Source organism: Homalodisca vitripennis, unplaced genomic scaffold, assembly GCF_021130785.1.
Source record: "Homalodisca vitripennis isolate AUS2020 unplaced genomic scaffold, UT_GWSS_2.1 ScUCBcl_437;HRSCAF=2426, whole genome shotgun sequence".
Taxonomy (NCBI): Eukaryota; Metazoa; Arthropoda; class Insecta; order Hemiptera; family Cicadellidae; genus Homalodisca; species Homalodisca vitripennis.
Window position 1 is genome coordinate 237,088 of NW_025776582.1, and position 21,914 is coordinate 259,001.

Consider the following 21,914-nt stretch of genomic DNA (forward strand, 5'->3'; position numbering starts at 1 on the left):
TTATACAAATATTTATGTATGTTTTCGTAAAAAAATGATAGAAATTTTTATTTTCATTCTCATACTAAAATATTTGGGAGAAAAATAAATAATAAACTCCTCTTAAAATAAATAATTCAACCTACATGGCTAATAGTTTTTGTGCTGCATGACAAATTTTGCATTGTGGTTTAGTTTAATAATTTTTCCTAAGTTTAATTGTAGTAATTGTATATATCATTTATTCATTATTCGTTGCGACATTAAAATATCAATTTAGTTACTAAGAATTGTCCGTCTCTTCAAGTCTATTTGGGCCATCCGCCTGGTGTGAAAAAACTGGGCTGGGGCTGATCTCGTAACTGAATGTCTAAAATATGACTGAGTAACTGTAGTAGTAAAATCTATATTATCCTCTTCAAATACACAACGTAGGGTACCTAACATAAATAGACTTCGTTATCTACGGAGTGATACAAAAACCGGATCTGAGGAACTCTGCTTACACAATTACGTGCCTGCTCGGCAAACTGACTAATCTTGTGTCGAGAAATGTTAACTGTAGTTCCAAATAACACGAAAATCTAAATCGGATAAAAAATTAAGCACTTTAAAACAATTGCAAGCTTATGAAACTATAAGTATAACTACGAGAAAATTTTACTAATTAAATTTGTAAAACTGTCTTAAAATGAAACGAGAAATTCTTCTTTAGAACAGACAGACAGACAGACGGAAATCACGAACTACGAGATACTAAATTTAAAAGACTTAAACCTTACGGAAACTTTAAAAAAGAATTATAGCTGTAAATTGCACAGTTATATAAGTAAAACTTAATGAAAGAAAACACAGCAAAACACCTATAATTGGTGTGACAAATACAGTTTTATAGTCTAATAGAAAGCATACTTCAGGTAACTAGTATCAAAGATAGTTATTGAACTTGGTTATACAAATCGTACTACTGCTTAGTAAGTAGTAGTACGATTTTAAATTATACATTACATTGACAAACACTTTATAAAAAGGAAAAAAATTAAAATTATTAAGGTTGAGCTGTAACTATTGATGAAAAATTTTAAATTGTGAGCAATAAAATAAATGCTTAATTTAAGTTATGTAAGAAAAGTTTATACATTGAGCTTAATTTAAATTACTAAAACTAATGTAGTTATCTGATCTGTTGGTGAAGGTCGCTGCTTCCCTCGTGGCGTCGGTCGTTGCCCTGGAGTGATTTACTGCATTGTTACCACTGGTATGTTATACAAAAACTAAAAAATTGGACGGTATGCGTGAATTTGAATTAAATAACTAAGAATGGTGTTGGGAATCCAAAGCGGACGGCTCCCGCTACCAATATTTGCAATGTGTCGCCAACATCGGAAGAGGGCACATTTCCAGAGGAATAATAATTAACCGTGGATCCGCCACTAGATTTCCCCTATCCAAACCTAACCAGGTTTGATGATGAAAGATAATCTAATAATTTACATAAAAGTTCCCTAACAATTATACTTAAGCCTAGACAACGAACACTTCTACCCGGTCTACTCTACCTGATAGCCGCACAACGACGACCGGCATCACGCTTGCTTAAAACTAGGCAGTAATCATCCTATCAGAACCTGTCCGGAAGAATTCCGGATAGTAGGTGGCTCATTTTGTGTAGGCCTAGGCCTACCACCTTGTTGCTCAACTACACTAGGCCTAGATGAAGGCTCATCTTCCTCTGACTCTGATGTCAACAGGCCTAGATAACATCAGTGGTCTGTTACCTCGAGATGAAGATGATGTACTGGGTTGGTCAGGGTTAAAAGTAGGGTCTTCATCTGTGTCGTCTTCAAAACTATATTCACTAGAACTATCTTCAGATTCACTACTGTCTCGATTAGATCCATTTTCAGAACCAGTGTCACTAGATTGGAAATTAACACCGGCATCTCTAACAATGCCAATCAAAGTATCTTCACTCACAGGAGAATTCGGTCTCTTTTTACTCATTTTGAATTAAAATTATAATAACCGGCAATATAAGATACTAATAACCTCAAACGAACCGATAGTGACACAATAATTACTACGCTGTCGGAGTTGAGCAGACGGACCGGGCTCAGACGGCACAGCCTTCCAAATTGCAATTTCGTTAAAGTTCGATGTCGAAACGTAGTATATAAAAGGATGATTGTTATTTTTTAAATTAATCATATATATTTCTCTATCAATTGAAATATAGTATGATTTATTTGGCAAATTAATAACGCTGAAATAAATTTATGATGCAACAACGATATATCGTTGCGATCAATTTTCGCCCAAAACATCAACAACGATATATCGTTGTGTATCACTTTTCGGTAAATTCACTCACAACGATATATCGTTGCGTATCAGTCAAAGGGTTAAGCTATGACCTAGGTCGGCGCAGTTGGCTATCGTGTTCGCGGCTACTGATAGATTACGCGCGACAAATTCAAATCGAAAGAGGCACTCGCCGCAACTTAATATCTAATTTATTTTCAATATATTTAATTCCTTATTGCATATCAGAGAGGTCGTACTAATTTATCAAGTCACTAAGTTCAGTGAGACCCTCGATGTAACCTCTCCTGTCACCACACATGCATGTATATATTAAAGGCTAATGAGCATATCAAAGGGGATGATTAATAACAGTTTCCAGATACAAATTTACAGTACTAATTAAAAGCGACAGCATCCCCATGATCCTACATCCGTGCGGACACTCCCAAACTTATAAGATTTATATCAAAGTCTTTGGATTGGAATTAATGTTATTTTATCTGTTTTAACCTGTTTTTAGAGATGAATATCAGCAAATATTTCAAATTTTCCGATATATCTGTATATCGTATTTATCACTGTGAAATCAATTATTTCAACTTGGTAAACCTTAAAAAATATAGATCATTAATTTAGTATGCTTTCATGATTTTAGTAGTTATTTAGGGTTCGTTATATTTATGTTAACCACATACAATTCAAGCTAGCATATGACAATAAGACGCCTTTTGTATCTCAAGAAGAGAATTAGTTGTTTGTGACGTCTGCCATGGTATATAAGGTCCGTTCCATCTCAACCTGTAACACACGCAAATAAACTTTACATATTGTAATTTTACAAACAAGTTTTTCGTAACATCAGAGAATAATTACATAGTACTTGCGATTACAAAGTAAAAAATATATAAACATTTAAACTCAATTTTTAAGTGATAAAGACGACATTATTAAAAAATTCAAAATAAAATTCAAAATACAGTACACCAAGGTTAATAGAAGATTAGCTTGTTCGATTACTTTTAAATTGAATAAAATTGCAGTCTATGTCTACTAATAAATTTCAAAAGAAACTTAAAGACATTTAAAGTAATAATAGTTGGTATATTTTAGTTGTTAAGGTATAAAAAAACATTATAGTTAACAAATGACACGTTACATATAATTCATATACCTGAATTCCAATACTTATGAAAGAAAACCCCTGAACTACAAATCTAACAAAGTATTATTCTTGTAGCCGGAAGCCAATTTCCTCACATAATTACAAACATACTCATGGATTTTTTAAAGAAATAAACTGAAATGATATTTATTAAATATTAAATGATATTTTTCCTCAAGTCGGATTAAACTATTTTTTGCATTGTGTTATTTACTTTATGGAAAATAAAAACAAATCCTTTAAAGCATGTTAAAATTCGCCTTTTATTCAAGGTAACTAATTTCTAATTATCCTAAACATTGGGTTAAACTGTCTAATGTTAATAAAATATATATTCAGAATGTATTTTGATGTAAACCTGCTTATTTCTACAACACATCTTTTTAAGGAAAACAGCTTATTTACAGAGATTATGTGAAAAACACTTCCAAAACCAAAAGAGGCTTTTGTTGTATTTTCTTGATAGCCCAAGCATAAAGGTAAGTGATGTTTGTATTATTTAAATGCGCCTTGATCATTTAACATCCTGATTAAAGTTATAGATTTTTCTTCCTGATAAATAAAATAAGTGTAACTTAAGCCATACGATTAGTATATATCTTAACAATCAATAATTATTCCTCGTTACCATGAAAGCACAATTTTAAAACCTGTTAGCAGAGTTAAAATTCAGTCTTCTTCCGACCTATGGCCCCAACACCACGTCTGAGCCTGTGTATTTGACTGCAATGTTCTTGAAATAGATAAGTCAAAACATCACATTTTTTATTAAATAGAACTCACGTAGATTTTGTCTTGTATGTATGTCTGTATATATCTGAATATTGATGTTTAACAATTAAGCCCTGAGTTTGATTGTAGCAACTGATGAATTTGACTTATTAGCTGTAGGACATCAGTACACTTACGTACTTACTCGTATTTTACAGTATATTAAGCTGAATGCAGTAATTGTATGGACTCCGGCCTTTACTACATATACTTGTGCATTATTATCACTACCGATGAGGCAATGATTAAATAGTTTCATACATTAAAATCATAACTAATCACTCTTAACACATTTCAATAAAGTTAAACACGCGATTTGTTTACACAGTTTACAATTCATAATTTATATGTATTTCCTCAGAAGTAATTACCTTTGACATATTTTACGTAAACAAAGTGTGTATAGTAACGTAAACACAAAAAAAACTAAATGAAAATCTTTACAAATTTAGTAATATGCGTATTTAAGTAATAAATTGGCACCAGAGTTCTTTTTGTTGGCAGAAACTTGTCCGAAATTTAAAAAATTATAATTACTCTGAAAAATATTTATTCACCTGTTTAATGTTATAAGTTGTATACGTCCAGTAGCCCAGAACAAATTTTTAAAATTCAAATACAGAACCTGGTTATTGAAGTTTATAAGGAAGATTATCTTAGAAAACACTATAGATAGATCTTAGAGTTTTGCTGGAGGTTAACATTGGAGAGTATAAAAAGATTCAAAATTATGAAATAAAAAGTTTTTTTTCTCAAATCATATTTCTTTAGCTTTACACTTAGCTAACTGACAGTCAGGTAAATAAATATATTTGTAAATATATACAAACCTATAAAGTGACATTTTTGTCTCGTATAATTATCTGAAAGTGATATGACTCATATATTTTGTTTATGTCAGTATTAATTATAACAAGCTAGGTTAAGTCTAACGACAGGTTATTGTATAATGTTGTTAATTCTATTGATGCTGTCTCATTTTAATTCTACTAAATAGCGTGATTGACGATCAATTTATTTCTGGTCATCCAGGAAACTGATATTGGTTAAATTTCATAAATAAGCATTATATGAACAGGCATATACATATTGCTTCAGGTTGCGGATAGTGTTCTAACAGAGCATTTGTCAGGGTATTTATCAAAAGGCAAGTTGAAGTGCAAGGTTATTTTCACGTATAAGGTTAGTGAAAACATTGTAATATTAGATGGATCCTACATAATCTTTGATGATTCAAAAGAGTTTCGAAATTTTGAATATAATTTAATATACTCGTTTATTATTTATAGACGCTACATATTTCTAACTAACGGAGAAAATTACATAGGATTTTTAATACAAAAAAATATTTTATTATGCTTAATAAATCTTTTAATTGTTAAAAAGATTCTATAGAAACTAAATTCATTATGTTTTCAATATTTATTCCTGATAACCGTTGTAAAAAGCTGCATTAAGGGTTAGTACAATTTAGCATTGGTCTTAAAGTTTTATGTATAGTGAATGTAGAATTCTTATCCTATCAACATCCTAATTTTTCATCAAACTTATCTACAGTTATAATACTGATACATCTCTCAAGTCAGCACATAGTGCACTTGAAAGATTGGGCATAATTGGAGAGTTGTGGAATGTCAAATCGAAAAACGTGACGTAACCTCTATTTATATTATTTAGATCGCAACCGAGAGTAGAATAAATTTAATTTTTTATATTAACCGAGTCTTAGTGAGAATTTACGCCTCTACATTACTCTCTTGTTGAGGAAGTGCATATTGTCTGCGGTAGAATGCAGCACACGTGACGTAACCTAAATATCTCAAACTAATCAACCTAATAAGGGAAGAGAGTATAACATGGTAGAGTACTACTGTACATATTATTACCTGCCCAAGGACTGGCCCTTGTGCCATAGAATAACATAACAGTTTCACGGCAGCCATTGCTGTTGGTTCTAGTAACAGTTGTGAATGTACGGCAACTATTTTAGCACGGTAGTCCAATCCCTGCCGAGGTTGGTAATTAAGTATTTTGAAAGTAAAATTTTTATAGATCTCATATACATTTTGTTACATATTTTAGTCTGTATATATATGTATATATATATATATATATATATATATATATATATATGTATTATTGTAATTATTATTATTACCTGACGATGATTTGCCTTTTGTTTGAGTCTGAATGTTGGGTACTTTTAATGTATGGTGTTTTATGATATTCTATACCTTTCTCTGCATATCTTTCAGGCTTGATCTTAATTGTTTTTTGTTTTAACAGAGATTGTTTTTAAATTAATACGCAGAAACAATTTTAAGTTACAAAAGATTAAAAATGCTATTGACCAAAGCAAAATCAAAACCAATCAGCAATTGTACAAAATATTTATTTATCTACCAAAGTAACAGCTAAATGTTCTGAATAAGAATGTGCCCACCTCAGTGATAAAAAATACGAAAAAACGTGTTGCAAATTATAGGGGCTGTGTACTTTTAAATGTAACAGATCATTTCATTGTTTTAGAATTTTGGTCATAAATGTAACATATGGTGAACATGGAATTCTTACCCTATTAAGATCCTAATTTTAAATCAAACTTTTCTACACATATAATATTATTACATATTTCAAATCAGCACATAGTGCACTTGAAAGACTGGCGATAGGGTTGGCGGAAAATGATATCAAACCTAAAAACATTAACGTAGTTGTCAAATAAATATATTCTTTTCTTGTTTAAATCTACTAGGATTTCTATATTAATGTTTAAAACATATTCTGAAATACTTAGTCGCCGTTACAAAGTATTTACTGTATACTGTAAAATGTAAAAATTTTTAGTGAGAATTTTCGGGTGAACATTATTCTCTTGTCGAGTAAGTGCATATTTTCTACAGTAAATTACTGCACACGTGACTTAACCTACATTTCAATTAACTAATCTAATAAGGGAGGGGATTAATACATGGTAGGAGGCTGACGACCTGTCAAAGGACTGGCTCTAGTACCATGGAATGCTATAACCTGGGTGCGCATAAAAGTTTTACTGCAGCCATTTCTGTTGGTTATAGTAATAGTGGTGAATGCACAGCAACTGTTTTAAGCACAGGTAGTCCCAATCGCTGCCGAGGTTGGTAATTAAGTATTTTGAAAGTAAAACTTTTATAGATCTCATATACATTTCGTTACATATTTTAGTCTCTATATATGTATATATATATATATATATATATATATATATATATATATATATATATATATATATATATATATATATATATTATTGTAATTATTATTACTACCTGACGATGATTTCCCTTTTGTCTGAGTCTGAATGTTGGGTCCTTTAATGTATGGTGTTTTATGATGTTCTATACCTTTCTCTCCATATCTTTCAGGCTTTGTCTTATTTGTTTTTTGTTTTAACAGCGATTGTTTTTAAATTGATACGCAGAAGAAATTTTAAGTCACAAAAGATTAAGAATGCTATTGACCAAAGCAAAATCAAAACCAATCAGAAGTTGTACAAAATATTTTTTTATCTACCAAAGTAACAGCTAAATGTTCTGAATAAGAATGTGCCCACCTCAGTGATTAAACTTACGAAAAAACGTTTTGGGAATTATAGAGGCTGTGTACTTTTAAATGTAACAGATCATTACATTGTTTTGGAATTTTGGTTGTAAAGTTAAATATATGGTGATTGTAGAATTCTATCCTAGAAAGATCCTAATTTTAAATCAAACTTTTCTACACATATAATATTATTACATATTTCAAGTCAGCACATAGTGCACTTGAAAGACTGGCGATAGGGGTGGCGGAAAATGATATCAAACCTAAAAACATTAACATAGTTGTTAAATATATATATATATATATATATATATATATATATATATATATATATATATATATATTCTTTTTTTGTTTAAATCTACTAGGATTTCTATATTAATTTTTAAAAACATATTCTAAAATACTTAGTCACCGTTACCAAGTATTTATACTGTAAAATGTAATACTTTTTAGCGAGATTTTTCGGATGACAACTATTCTCTTGTCGAGTAAGTGTATATTCTCTACAGTAAATTACAGCACACGTGACTTAACCTACATATTTAAATTAACCAATCTAATAAGGGAGGGAGTAATACATGGTAGGAGGGTGACGACCTGGCAAGGACTGGCCCTAGTACCATGGAATGCTCTAACCTGGGTGCGCATAACAGCTTTACTGCAGCCATTTCTCTTGGTTATAGTAACAGTGGTGAATGCACAGCAACTGTTTTAAGCACAGGCAGTCCCAATCCCTGCCGAGGTTGGTAATTAAGTATTTGAAAGTAAAACTTTTATAGATTTCATATACATTTCGTTACATATTTTAGTCTGTATATATATATATATATATATATATATATATATATATATATATATATATATATATTATATATAGTAATTATTATTATTATTACCTGACGCCTTGATATTCTTTCGTTTTCTTAAATAAATACGACGTCAAATGATTAAAGTCTTATGTTTTTTTATTCCCTGGTATATATTTTAGATAATTAATATGAATATCATTTTTATTTTGGAGGTCTATGCATTTTTATTTTGTAATTGTCACGTGACATTATCAGCTGGCTTGATATTTTGTTGTTAATTCTTTATGCTTTAGTGTAATAATGCTGGATTCTCCTTTATTATTTTATTTTGTGGTTTTGTGAATATTAGGAGTGTTAGTAGTCTACCTGCTTAGCTATTGTGTTTAGTAGTATTACAATGACTGACAATTTGCGATCTCACGGGAGTAAAATTGTAAGTAGCATATTTGCAAGTAGAAAAAGTGTAAATAAAATTTCCAATAAAATTGTGTAAATATTTCTTGGTAAATAGTGGATTTAACTGTACTGAAACTGTTTATGGATCCTACAATCATCTGTTTATCGGTACATCCGTAATGTGACTATTTTTTTTAAGTTTCTTGCAGTGTAAGAGTCAGTTTGCTTTATCACTTGTTGGCGAAGTACAATTATGGCGTCTTTATACAAAATGTGTCATAAAAAATTTATTTATGAGAGAAATAACACAAAATTTTTGTATGGTTGTTCTTTTCTAAATGTAAAATATAATAAACTAGCTTTCCCACAGCAAAATTATTTTTCCTTTTTTAGTTATATACAAAAAAATTATAAAAAATAAAAAAAATTAATGTAATCTATTTAAAACACTATTTTTTTTAAATTTTTTAAAATTACTTTAAAATTACATCTATATACTTCTTGTTGATAGTATTATATCTATACGCGTAATTTGGTGTAACTTTTAGATTATTCTCTAATTGTTCATGAAAAGTTATAAAACAGTTAATCTTAGAGACTGCAAAATCGCCAATTTTAGCACCTGGCACTTTTGACTAGTCACAGGGGATATGATATGTGAAAAAATTTTTACAACATCTCATATTTGGTCCTGGGCCCTGAAAAGGTTAACTACCAAAGTAACAGCTAAATGTTCTGAATAAGAATGTGCCCACCTCAGTGATTAAACTTACGAAAAAACGTGTTGCGAATTATAGGGGCTGTGTACTTTTAAATGTAACAGATCATTTCATTGTTGTGGAATTTTGGTTGTAAAGTTAAATATATGGTGATTGTAGAATTCTATCCTATAAAGATCCTAATTTTAAATTAAACTTTTCTTCACATATAATATTATTACATATTTCAAGTCAGCACATAGTGCACTTGAAAGACTGGCGATAGGGGTGGCGGAAAATGATATCAAACCTACAAAACTTTAACGTAGTTGTCAAATAAATATATTATTTTCTTGTTTCAATCTAATAAGAATGCTATATAGTAATTTTTTTAAACATATTCTGAAATACTTAGTCGCCGTTACCAAGTGTTTATACTGTAAAATGTAATACTTTTTAGTGAGATTTTTTCGGATGAACATTATTCTCTTGTAGAGTAAGTGCATATTCTCTACAGTAAATTACAGCACACGTGACTTAACCTACATATTTAAATACCAATCTAATAAGGGAGGGGAAGTAATACATGGTAGGAGGGTGACGACCTGGCAAGGACTGGCCCTAGTACCATGGAATGCTCTAACCTGGGTGCGCATAACAGTTTCACTGCAGCCATTTCTGTTGGTTATAGTAACAGTGGTGAATGCACAGCAACTTTTTTAAGCACAGGCAGACCTAATCCCTGCCGAGGTTTGTAATTTTGTATTTTCAAAGTAAAATTTTTATAATTCTCATATACATTTTGTGACATATTTTAGTCTGTATATACATGTATATAATTACAATATATATATATATATATATATATATATATATATATATATATTGTAACTATATATATATATATATATATATTATTGTAACTATTATTATAACCTGACGATGATTTCCCTTTTGTCTGTGTCTGAATGTTGGTTACTTTTAATGTATGGTGTTTTATGATGTTCTATACCTTTCTCTGCATATCTTTCAGGCTTGATCTTATTTGTTTTTTGTTTTAACAGCGATTGTTTTTAAATTGATACGCAGAAACAATTTTATGTTACAAAAGATAAAGAATGCTATTGACCAAAGCAAAATCAAAACCTATCAGCAGTTGTACAAAAGATTTTTTTAACTACCACAGTAAAAGCTAAATGTTCTGAATGAGAAAAGACTTACGAAAACAACGTGTTGCGAATTATAGAGGCTGTGTACTTTTAAATGTAACAGATCATTTCCAAAGAATCAAGCTTTTGTACACATATAATTTTATTACATATCTCATGTCAGCACAGAGTGCACTTGAAAGACTGGCGATAGGGGTGGCGGAAAATGATATCAAACCTAAAAACATTAACGGAGTTGTCAAATAAAAGTATTATTTTCTTGTTTAAATCTACTATGATTTCTATATTAATTTTTAAAAACATATTCTGAAATACTTAGTCGCCGTTACCAAGTATTTATACTGTAAAATGTAATACGTTTAAGTGATAATTTTCGGATCAACATTAGTCACTTGTCGAGTAAGTGCATATTCTCTACGGTAGATTACCGCAGACGTGACAACCTAGATATATCTATTAACCAATCTAATAAGGGAGGGGAGTATTACATGGTAGAAAGGTGACGACCTGCCAACGGACTGGCCCTAGTACCATGGAATGCTTTAACCTGGGTGCGCATAACAGTTTCACTGCAGCCATTGCTACTAATTCTAGTAACAGTGGTGAATGCACGCCAACCGTTTTAAGCACATGCAGTCCCAATTTTTAGCCATGGTTGGTTATTTAAAATTTTTAAAGTAACATTTCGAATATGTTATAAAAATTTCCTTTAAACATACTTTTAGGCAGTTTTTTTTATTTTTACAGATCATACAGTGTTACATACCAACGAAAGTAAAGAATAAAATGTATTTATACAAACACTATATAGCTGAGGAAACATGTTGATTACCTGAACGATTACGTGTTTGTGCATTATATTTTACAGTGTTAGGACCATATTATCATACTTTATATACACTAGTTAAGAATTAGTACTGACGTGATATAAACTTTATAAAGAAACCCCAACTTGGACAGTCTGGCTTCTTGCTTGGTTTGGCTAATACTCTTTGCTAATATCTACATACTCTATTGGGTTTCAATTCCAATTATTTTCTAAAAACATCCCATATATGTCTTGATTGGTATTTAGGACTTTTAAGAAACATTTCAATATATTATCATAGACAATTTCCTTTGTGAAATTTTTCGGAAATTTTTACCAATCACAAAATGTCATGAGAGTAACATGCCATCCAACCACACGATTTACTAATAGTATTGATGTTTTATAAAATACCAAAAAGGCAGAGCAAGCACATTACTTGGATTACACGATTGTTTATTTATTTTTATTTATTTACGAGCAAAGTTGAAGTTTTACATTTGTTTAAAAACGTTTTAATTTTCACCAATAACGGAGTTACGAGTTGTAACATTCCCAATAGTAAAAAGGATTTTGCTTAGACTTAACCATTGTAAACTTTTACAAAAAAAAAAAAAAAAAAAAAATATATATATATATATATATATATAGTAATAATATTACTTACTTATTACTTATTACTGTAAATAATATTATTAAGTTACAAAACGTAACTGGATCAATATCTCCTATAAGAAAAGGGTTTTGTGGAAGAAAAAGAAAAACTAAAACCAAAGATGATGCTATTTTGTTAAGAAATAGTAAAGTTCAACTTGAAAAAAAAAACAGTTTTGATCTTAAAACAGACTTAGAAGATGCTGGGGTTCATATTCATGACTCAACAGTCAGAAGACGTCTTTTGGCCGTTAACAGAAAAGCCAGAATGCCAAGGAAAAAACAATTGTTAACATCCGCTATGATGAAAAAACGGTTAGCTAGGGCCAAAAAGTACAAATTTTGGAAAGTTGAGAATTGGAGGAAGGTTTTATTTTCTGACAAGAGTCATTTTGAAGTCCAAGTTAGGAAGTTGTCCTTTGTAAGAAGGTCAGATAATGAACCTGTGTCTCCGAAACATTTGCAACAAACAGTAAAACACCCAGTTAAAAAATGTTTTGGGGTTGTTTTTCTTTTTTCTGCTTAGGGCCTTTGGTACTAATATCTGGAATGATTAACAGTGAGAAATATATCCATATTCTACAAAGCAGAGTGATTCCTGAACTTAAAAAACTAGAAGCTGACTATCACGTAAAATATCCTGTGTTTCAACAAGATCTTGCACCCTGTCACGAATCCAAGGCAAAATTCATGCATGAACAAGGTATTTTGTGCTTGGAATGGCCTGGAAACTCGCCTGATGTCAATCCAATAGAAAATCTCTGGTCCATTTGTAAGAAAAGATTAAGAAAAAGGACTGCACAACTAAAGAAAAGACTATTTCAGCCCTGATTCAGGTTTGGTTTCATGACCTTGAAATTCAAGAAATGTGCAAGAAACTGGTCGATTCAATGCCAAAAAGACTTGAAATGTTAATACAAGCAGAAGGAGGCCACATCAAGTATTAAATGTATGTATAATGTGAAAACTTATGTAATTAGCCTAATAAATGTTTGTTTTTAACTGAAATTGGTTTTGTTTAGATTAATTTGCACATGACTGTAAATAATTTTGTGCTGTTTATGAGTAAAATTTTATTGTAAATAAAAGTTAGTTCAGAAGTGTTTCCAGAAAGCAATATTGTTATTGTGAATAACTCCGGCAGGGGTGGGCGAGCATGTCGTTTGGCTTGGACAGTACTTTTATATTAACTATTTACTGTGTTGAATTTAAATTACAACTCTACATCTAAGAAAAACAAATAAGTCCTATTTAAGTTCTCTATTTATTTAATGAAATTTCGGTATGGCCCAGGAATATTTATTTGTTAAATGCAACCATCTTGTACTAGCTAGCCCTTAGAATTATCTATGTATATTTTGTATATGCTAAAAGCATTCTTGTCTATTTAAACGCCATCATGGTTTAGGTTATCCTTAATACAATAAACACATAAAGCACAAATTATCACTATTTATAAACAATCTTTTATTAATATTTACAATCCAAGTCCTTCAATTCATTAACCAAAATGTAGAACATCGATACAAATCGGAATAAGATTATTGCAAAATGTTATAGACTAAAAAACGAAACCAAATTTAGGGTAATTTTGTATTAGTTTTTTGATGGTGGGGCCTTTCTCTTGTTAAAATAAATTACACATATAGACTGTTACTACTGAAATTACCTCTACTTAATTTTCAACACAACTACATGCAAATTAATCGAAAGAGGTCTAAAATAATAAAAGCAGTCCTGATTCTAACCTGAAACCTTGCCTCGCCCTAACTAACTGAGTAAATGAATACCATATTTCCAAGTCTATACATACGTGTTTGACAGTATAGATGAAACACCAAATATTTGAAATTTATGATCGCCTTTTATCAGTTTGTTATAAACTATAACTATAACTGAATACAGGTTTGGAATTTGTAAAATTCTAATTATTACTCTCGTTCTAATTTATATCCGATTTTCAATTTTTTTATATAAACCAATAGTTATGCTGTTTTTTTTTATTTAGTATACTAAAGACAGTTTTTGTAACTCATGCTAATTTAATTCCAATGAACATGAAATTGCACATGGATAACAAGGGCTACGATTGAGGGAACAAATAATATAATCATTTTGATTTACCTTTCAGAGAAATACCAGGCCAAACCTCTGAGTTCATTTCTCGGACACTCAGATTTCAGTATCTAGTGAGAATTCTAGATTGCAGTTGACGATGGGTTAACTTGCACTAACTGTTGTAACCTCTCACTATAAGACACCAATGCACACATTATTCTACGTTATATTAAACCATTGCGAAAATTTTACAAAAATTGCAATATTTTAAAGTTGCTTTTCATCACTATATGTTTTGTCAAATAAAACAGTGTTACACCCTAGATTAATGACATTATTTATATATCTATAGTTATATTACTGCAATATGTATACACTCTTACTTGGTTTGCTGAAAATAACACGTAAGGTAAGGAAACCATTAATAAATCATCTTTAAATGTAAACACAAGCACATCACATAATAAATAAAGCCAGCTGGTTAAAATTTTCCAAGTAATAATTCTCTATGGAATATTTGTATTAAACATGTAAATTGTACTGATGACCAATTTAATATCCAGGAACGCTTAAAAATAAGTGGGATAACTATCCTAAATACACTATAATCCAAAAGGATATTTGTGTTCAACATAATTTTATGAGCTCGATTTGTGCAATATTTCATGTTCTATTGTAGTTTTCAACAGGGCAGGTCATCCTGGAATTTTTTGATATATTTTAACGAAAAAGACTACAATATTTTCCTCGTGGTTTTAGAATACCTTGCTAATGTTATAAATTTACGCTGTATAAGAGCAGAACCAGGTAGCTTTATGTAATTAAAACCGATCATCTAACAATTCTAAAATGAATAAATCGCTGTAAGAACACTAGTTACACACCACTCACTTTAACTACTTTAATGGTATACATATATTGTTAGCTCATGGTGTTTTTGAATTCTAGGTGTCTAAAATCGCTTCTGGGTGGTTCTATTCCTTCTACCTGTTATTAATTGTTCCGGTGATTAGGAACTTCCGTAATTTAGTTCCTACAGGATGGAACAGAGAACGTTGTACGTCATAATACTTTAGTGAAATACGAGTGAAATTTACGTTTATTGCTTTAAAAATTTCTAAGCTTAGTAATATGAGTATACTTTTTATTTATATTTATCAAATTGCATCAAAATGTATAATCAAAGAGATGTTCTTTCATATTTACTAGCATGTACAGAATTTGATTCTTAATGTTTCATGAAAAAATTTTTCATTTTAAGAACTAAGGAACATTTTAAAACTAGGCGAAAAGTTTTGCTCTCTTTTAATTTTATACAACTCGTAGGCTTAACTGATATCCTTTAAGAAAAATAAAAACGGCTATTAACTATTTACAAAATATTACAAATAAGAATGGTAAAAGCATTTTAGAAATGTTTTTGTTTTAGATCAATTTTAATGTACAAATATTCAAATGAATAAATAACGATATCTGATTGATTTTTGTATAACATTTAGTGTAATGACTAATAAACGTCTTACAAAATCAATCAACAATGATTCCCTGGAAAATTATAAGGCACTCTTTAATGGCAAAATAATACGTTTAAAATAAAAAAAGAACTAAGAACCTTAGAATCTAGGGGCTTAGTAAACGGTTCTTGTTGGAGTCAGTGTTTTTCCGTTGCGTTTCTTGCTTCAGGGTGTGGATGGATTTCTAAACATGTTGCATTTGCCAACAAGTGTTTCGTACCATCAGAGAAGATTAACAGAAATTTAATACCTATTGCAAACAACATCAATACAATACATAAATTAAATGATTTCTTATTAAATTATAAAATAAAGACACGGGTTCCTACCTAAGGGAATAAAAAGGGAAAGGGCAGTCACGAGTGTTAGTTCTGAATTCACTGTTATTTGATTTAGCTCGGTTTCATTCTAATTTCTTATAAACTGTTACAAATTTACTAAGTAACAATAATACTGTAATAATAGTATTAAAATAAAAAAATATTTTTAAGACAGAAAATTCTTACATCATCTGTCATTATTCATTCATCGCTAGCATCCTGAATGAAATATGTATAACTATATTTATGAACAAAAGTCCTCCACACCGTCCGGTAGAGTATTCCTGAGTGCCATAGAGTCTGCAGTCACGCAAGAATTTTCCTGCCATACCTATGGGATTATCGGTTACAAAACCCTTAATAAAATTGAAGGAATAAATTGTAATCAAATCTCCAAAGCTGAACAAAATATGTTTGATTACTTATGCTGGATCAACGCTTAATCGGTGAAATTAAACTATATTAAAATTCAAAATCAATGTCGCCTAAAACGCTACGGGCCGAAGCTACCTTCGATAGACCACTTGTCGATCATGTTCACAGGCCCTGAGTCGCTAGTTTCCACTTGGGTACTCTCGACGATTAGCATTCGCATCAATTCAATAGATTTTGAAAGCTGTCAAAATTCCCTAACCGGATGGATTGGAAATATGTCTACACTATATTACCTTTTTACAAGTGACATTAGAACTAACTTAGTTTAAACTGATAGTTAAATTATAATTAGTAAACTGTTTAAAAAGGTGAAAGGTTTATAACTACTACAATAGTATAAAAAAATTTAACAAGGCATAAAAGGCGTTCCAAGCTGTACCCCATTTAATGTATTGGAAAAGATCATTGATAAGGGTAGGCCATAAGTAAGAACAACTTTTCCGGCCAGTCTCTAGCATACCTCTAGCGAAGTCCTTGCACGGTGAAGGACGCATCGTTCAGCAACATCTTCCCGAGAACGTACTTAGGCTCCTGTAGAGAAGCGTAAGAATTTTTGAACCATGCAGCACGTCAGCATACTGAAGAAGTGTTATATAGGAAGAAGGTGAGCAGCCTCACGATAAAGGGACACTTGGTCAAAACGTGAGAGTAGTAAATGGTCCTTGCTGCAGTGTTTTTCAACTTTAGAATCCTTCCCGTGTCCTCCCTTGAGAGGCTACTCCCATATGCTGGATAACAGTAATAAAATACTGACAAAATGACGGGCGAAAAAGATTGCTGAATCACCAGGGTCTGGGATTCAAACAACACCATCACCTCACGTGGCCGAGAGACTGTATCTCTTGTTGTTGAGCTATATGTGAAACTGAACACTTGCTGATATTCAACTTGAGGCCGTTGCTGACAGGCCAATGATCTTGTCCTGATCAGAATTTATATCAGCGACCACAAGTTTCATATTTCAGTTTTATATAAAATATGATACTGATAACTGTCTGCATGTAGATGGACTGTGCAATTTTGTACACGTATTTATAGATTAGATGTGCAAGCCGCTTAGGAAGGGGTGCAGATCTTCTTCCTTTGACAAAGATCACACGTAAATCAAATATCTCTACAAAGTGTTACTGTACAGACTAACAGACGGATGGATTGACGTACTGACAGATGTACAAGAACACAATTTCAATAAGACCTTTTTGGGGTAATGTTTATATTTTTGGAGGATGTCTGCTCCTTGATTACAAACTTTTGCAATTACAATCAAGAATATAATATTGCAACAACAAATAATATATTCTCGCGATGCCTTTTAAATAAAAATTATTATTGGATGTGTCCAACTTGTGCTGTACGGAGGTGAAATACTCTGAGGAAAGCAAAACGTTGTGAGAGTGCAAATTTAATGAAACCCTTTGTTAATAACTAATGCGGCAAGCCGGTGTTGTTTGTTGCCGGAACATGCACCAGACTTTACGTGTGGCCAGTTACATTTTAAATTACTTCTAAAATAATTACTGCTTTTACGGGATGTACAAATATGTTTCCATTTAGTAAAATTATGTTCGAGATTATGTATTTATCATTAAGCTTTTTTTATAGTTTTTGAAATCTTCACTAAGGGGTATTATTAACAATTCTTAGCTATTAATTGACTTGATTGAAATAATAAATCGATTTGAACAGCCAGTCGAACCAAATAGCAAGAATCAAAGATAAAATTATCAGTAAGAATTATATAGAGGTGAACCGTATACTACCTAACAATACTTATCATCGTATCCATGAAAACCGAACAAAGATTTTAACATTTAGTTGAGTAGCTTAGTGTAACGTAAATGTTTAATTGGAATGCTATCAAAGAGAGGACACAGCTAGTGGAAATTTAATCAGTCGTTAACTACAATCTGGATTTCTCAACGCTTCTTTAAACCTGGGACTCTGAACAAAGGTACTACAGGTTCAAGCCAAACTATTCAAACTAGTTAATAAAATTCATATAATTATTGCCTCAGTCTTAGCAATAGTTATGTATGGTAGAAATACTGTATAACGTTGAGCTGCAAAGTAGGAAGAGTGTTGATCTGTGTATTGCAAATGACTATCAATCCACGTAAAACAAGTACTGTGGATAGTCCACAAGAAACTACAAATTATAACTGCTAACATGTGAATTAATCTATGATCATCTTAGCATTACTTCTTACTGATTTAAATTAATGACTTTAAAATAAAAAAATAAAAATATTAATGATTAATATATAAACTTTTATCTTTCTGCAGTGCGTTAAAAAGCATAGCAAGATACGATTATCAGTTTTTGATACAGTAAAACTCGGTGTATATTATAATATTATACAGTACGGAACTCTAAAAGTGTTAACACAATAAATTGCTGAATACGACTATTATATCATTAATGAAAATTATAAATTAAATTTTGATTTAGTCCAGGTATATTTTTATAAGAAAACTGTAAATGACAATGAAAAATTATCAAAATTTGTAAGTGATACATGTCATTCTGGATTAAACGAGAACGAGGTTCTTATCCAGCTGTGGGAGGATCTGAACGTATTCTCACTTCAACTCACCCCTCCCCCCATGATTAGCAACTTATAGCGGTAATACTCCTAAAGTAATACAAAATCCATAACACTTTCACGAAGATTTACGGATGGTATTAACTTAAATACGAAATGTACTAAAAGTACGCATTTGAGATTTACTGGAGTTTAGTTAAGGATAAATATACACTAAAACGTAGAATGAGGAGATGTCCGATGAGCTAGAAACATTTACACTAATTGTAAATCTGTACTTTATTAAAATATTTCTGTAAATATAATGGTTTTGCAAATCTTATAATTTACATCATAAGAAAATTTAAAATGTTATGTTGTTTTCATAAATTGTTACAGGGTGATTCAATTGCAGGTCGCCCCACTCACACTAATACACACACTACACATACACTACTGTAAGTAACGCACTGCTTAATGTAAAAGTCAATTTGGCTACAATAGCTATTTAAGAATAGTACGCTAATATTATTTGGTTAACTATACGTTTATATGAGAATAGCTTATAATCTTAATGTAATTACAATTAATCATGGCAATTATTAGTTCATGAGTTGTATTAATAATATCTTTTCATCGTAATAGTTCATTTCCTAAGATAGCTATGACGTTTAGTTTTGTGCTTCTTTAAACAAATGTGGTGACTGCCACAATATATTATGACGACATGTAAAGTAATAGTAAAATTACAGTGTTACCAGTTGTAAACAATTGTTATGAAATATACTAAGAAGTGTAGATCTCTAAAACACGCGTTTAATCCATAACCTTGTTTGGATCATCGTCATATCTAAGTATTATAAAGGGTCGATAAATCTCATAACTGAGTGACAGAACACATCTTTTATAATTTTGACGCTTTCTTGTTGCTTTTGATCAGCACCGTCAAATATTCTATCAAGGTCAGTATTATTTACGGATATACATACTAAAGATCTGACAAAATATATTTTGTACCTAAAGATACTATTTATTCGGAGATACTAACTTACTAAAGCTCTGATAAAATATCTAAGTTTGAGAAAGTATATTTTTTCACAATTATTTCTTAAAGTTGCATTCGTTTAAGCAATATTCATTGTACTGAGGAATGTTTCTCGTGATATAGATCAAATTGATGCATTTCTAATTGAGGTGCATGTCAACCAGTAGAATTTTGCCGAGCGTTATCGAAACTTAAGTTACCCAAATGGCAAGGAGAAATGGAAGAATATATCATTTGTAAATAAACATTCCGTAGTTTGGCCAACCAATTTAAATGGCTATAAACGCAGCGTTACGCCCATTGTCCTGAATCGTAATAGCGGATAAAATAATGTTCTAAAATGAAACATGGGTGTTAATTGATATTTAGAGATGCCTAAAAGAAATTTTAGAAATAATTATTAGAAATAAATAGTAACTATGTCATAATTTAATAGTTTATTTTCACTAAATAATCATAAACTAATAAAATGAGGTTTAACCAGATAAGCTATTGTACTGCAAATGTAATATACTTGTAATATATAGATCATAATCACGGGGTTACCATTAGAAGAAACAAAAGTCAATGTGACTGTTAAGTAATAATAGTTAAAGTGACAACAAGATTTGGTAGCAGCTGAAATATGCATTTCAATAAGAATGGAATTAATTAACCCACGTTGAAGTAGCGGTGCGGCTCGGTCAGTATTTAACAGAACTACATGCAAAATTTATCTAAAAATTTTCAAAATAATAAATGTTTTGCCCAATTCTAACCTAAATCCTTGTAACGTCCTCTCTTAATAGGTAAATAAATACCGTCTATTATACACAAAAGGTTATCAATATAAATTAATTACCAAATACTCACAATTTATGAACGCTTGTTATGAGTTTGCTAATGTAGGTAAATGTAAAAACTTGTAATATAGGATAATATTTGTAAAAATAAAAAAGAAATAAAGGTTAATTTGTTTTGTTGTTTGTCAACTCATGATACTTTTTAACTCATTCTAGTATAATTGCAATAAACAAAGTTAAATAAAGTAACAAGGACTATGATCGAGGAAGAAAATAATATATTTTGATTTACCATTCGGAGTGGTGCCATGCTGGGCCTTTAGGTTCTTTCTTCGGAGACTCAGATTTTAAGTTTTAGTGAGGATTCTAGATTTCTGTTGACGAGTAGACACTAACTTTTGTAACCTCTCACCTGGAGACAGCAATGCACATAAATCCACATTATATCAAGCCACTATGACCGCAAGTCAAAAAATTAAAAATTGGATTTCTTGAAGACGACTGTTCGACGAAGTATGCTTTGTTGAATAAAACCGTGTTTCACTCTAGATCAATCAGGCCGATTTATGTCTCCGAAATAGTTTACTGCAAAATATTTATACACTGTGACTTGTTTTAATGGAAATAATACATTAAATATTAAAAAAACCCGTTATAATTATGATGAAAATAAATGTAAACATAAAAAATCACGTTTAATAAATCCAGCTGGTGTAAAGTGTTTCATTTAAATCTCTGTGGTACAGCTGACAAAATTATGTAAATGGTGTTGGTGAAACTTTTTATATCCAGAAACTCTTTGTAATTTTACAAACATTTCCTTGAATACATTATAATCCAAAAGGATATGTCAATAACATAATATAATGAGCTAGCTTCTAGTTTTCTAAAAATTATATATTC

At 30.7% G+C, this 21,914-nt stretch overlaps 1 long non-coding RNA gene across 1 annotated transcript; it reads right to left on the reverse strand.

Annotated features, from left to right (window-relative positions):
• Nucleotides 1-2,923: 2,923 nt before the first annotated feature.
• On the reverse strand, nucleotides 2,924-21,679 carry LOC124370724. Its single transcript, XR_006923212.1, has 2 exons — nucleotides 21,304-21,679; nucleotides 2,924-3,081 (listed from the first exon to the last, which is right to left on the reverse strand). It is a non-coding gene; the product is annotated as an uncharacterized LOC124370724 (long non-coding RNA).
• Nucleotides 21,680-21,914: the final 235 nt, after the last annotated feature.